This window comes from Camelus bactrianus, chromosome 23, assembly GCF_048773025.1.
Source record: "Camelus bactrianus isolate YW-2024 breed Bactrian camel chromosome 23, ASM4877302v1, whole genome shotgun sequence".
NCBI lineage: Eukaryota > Metazoa > Chordata > Mammalia > Artiodactyla > Camelidae > Camelus > Camelus bactrianus.
The window spans coordinates 33,271,015-33,273,305 of record NC_133561.1 but is presented as its reverse complement, the minus strand read 5'-3'; the positions used below and the strand labels follow the sequence as shown (position 1 = coordinate 33,273,305).

The window sequence follows — 2,291 nt, the reverse complement described above, 5'->3', positions numbered from 1 at the left end:
GCTCTTGGATTCTTTCCTGTGTGACGCCCAGGACCCACACTTGGCGGGGCATGTCGCGGGGAGTCACCTGAGGCCTGGGACACAGCCCTCCTCACACCCCACATCCATTTTTCCTGCATCAGAAACTTCCAGCCCTTAGGCATCCACTTGCTCTTCTTTGGAAAACAAAGTCCTGATGTGTGTCTGCCTGAGCAGAACTAACAGCCCTGGGAAATCTCTGGCCTCACCGCAGCTCAGGCCGACCTGTCACAGCCCACGTCTCCTCCTTATCGGAGTCATCAGTTCCACTCCCTTGCTTATGTCAGCCCATGTCTCCATCTTACTGGAGTCGTAAATCCACTCTCCTCCCTTATACCAAAGCCCCCTTCCTGGCTTATAGCCAATCCGAAATCTGTTCCCCTGTCCCTTTGGGCTCACAGCCCCTTCCTCACTGAAAGGCCCTGCACCTTCACACGCGGGGTCACACAGGCACCTCTTGTCTGTGTGGCCCTCTTTTGCCCGTAGCAGTGGACTATTACACGTTTCCTTTGTTCTTAGGCTTCTCCTTGCCTTTGGTAAATTCTTTTTTTCTTTTTAATTGAGGTACAGTCAGTTTACAGTGCTGTGTCAATTTCTGGTGCACACGCAACGCTTCAGCCATACCTGAACGTACATATATTCGTTTTCATGTTCTTTTTCACCGTAAGCTACCACAAGACGTTGAATACAGTTCCCTGTGCTCTACAGTATAACCTTGTTTATCTATTTTATATATTCCAGTCAGCATCTGCAAATCTTGAAGTACATTGCCCTCGGACAGAGGACGTAGATATTAAACTGACAAGAACAGACACTACAGTTGATCTTAGCCAAAAGGCTGAGAAGCGATGCCTTTGGTCAATTCTCTTACCACCCATGACACCGGCCTGCCATGTGTCCCCCGCCAAAAACTGAGGACCAGAGAGATTAAATGGACTATCCTGGGATCTCATGAAAGATCCAAGGATGAACAGAGAGATTCTGACTTTATGCCAGGGTTCTTTCTCTTTAAGCTTTTGTTGTTGTTGTTGCTGTTGTGAAGTATAGTAACACACACACACATAAAAATGCACGAAACACAAATGTATGGCTCAGGGTCAGCAACACTCACATAACCACTAATGAGGTCAAGGAAGGGGACGTTGCCAGCTCCCAGGCACCCCCTGTCAATCACTCTTCCCTCCCTCCGCCCCAGGGTGACCGCTGTCCTTTGCCAGGCCAACGCTCTTTTCACCAGACCGTGCATTCCAAATTGACCTTTATGTCAGTAAGAATCAACGAACGCTGCAGTAAAAAGACAGAAACCTGTGTGCTGGGGAAACACTCCAGGCTTCTTCCTCTAAGGCTCAGGAGTTCCCTGAAGCTAGGACTTTCCAGGGCTCTTCTCCATCCTACTCTTTAGGTGAAAAATGAAAACAAAAACAAAACTCCCAAGTGGTCTTGACATTTTCAGAACTCATAAAATCTGGCCGTGGCTGCCACTTTTTTGAAGCAGTCAAACCATAGACTGTTAGCAAGGAAGGAGGGAGGTGGGAGTGCAGAAGGATGGGCCCAAGGGCTGGGATCATGGATGAGTTAAAGAAACAAAACCATAATTACAAAGTCTCCCAGGACAGGAGACTTCTGTCTGCCACTTCTCCCTCCCCTCTCCTTACAGAGGTGCCTCTGCTACTTGCGGGGTCAGCCAGATCCACAGGATTTTAGCCTAATCTTGCCCGGAGACAGGAGTAAACCACAAGGATTCTTGGGCCTTTCCTGCCTGAGGTTGTGACATCTCTCTTCTCCAGGAGTCTGCATTCCTGCTCTTGGTATCACAGGGTAAGGCATGTCAGGGATGACTAAGAGAACCGGGGCTGATCAGAAAGCTCCAGCCAGGAGTTTGGGCTGTCCTTCCCTTGCCTGACTCCTGGAAAGTCACTTAACTCTTCTGGGCTGCTGATCCAGCCCTCTGCAGCAAGGACCACTGGTCAAGCCCCTGTGGGGTGGTGGTGAGTTAACACTGATGTGGACAGGAAGTGCTCACGCAGATGCCCAGATGAGAAGAGACAGGTAGATGGAGTCTCTGCACGGGGGGGCCCCTCTGGATTACACACACCCTTGAGCTGCCCCAGGGGGAGGCTCTTTGTAACTATTCCTGCAGATGAGCCACAGGCAGAAAAACCAGGAGCTCTGGAGGGACAACCGGAGTTCAGGGGAAGTGACAGCCCAGCCAGCTGCTGGGTACATTCAGCGCCACTCCGCACCTGCTGTCGGGCTGCTGCTGCAGAGTTGAG

The 2,291-nt window shown here is 50.6% G+C and overlaps 1 pseudogene; it reads right to left on the bottom strand.

Moving 5' to 3' along the window:
- Nucleotides 1-748: 748 nt before the first annotated feature.
- On the bottom strand, nucleotides 749-868 carry LOC123614438 (U2 spliceosomal RNA; annotated as a pseudogene).
- Nucleotides 869-2,291: the final 1,423 nt, after the last annotated feature.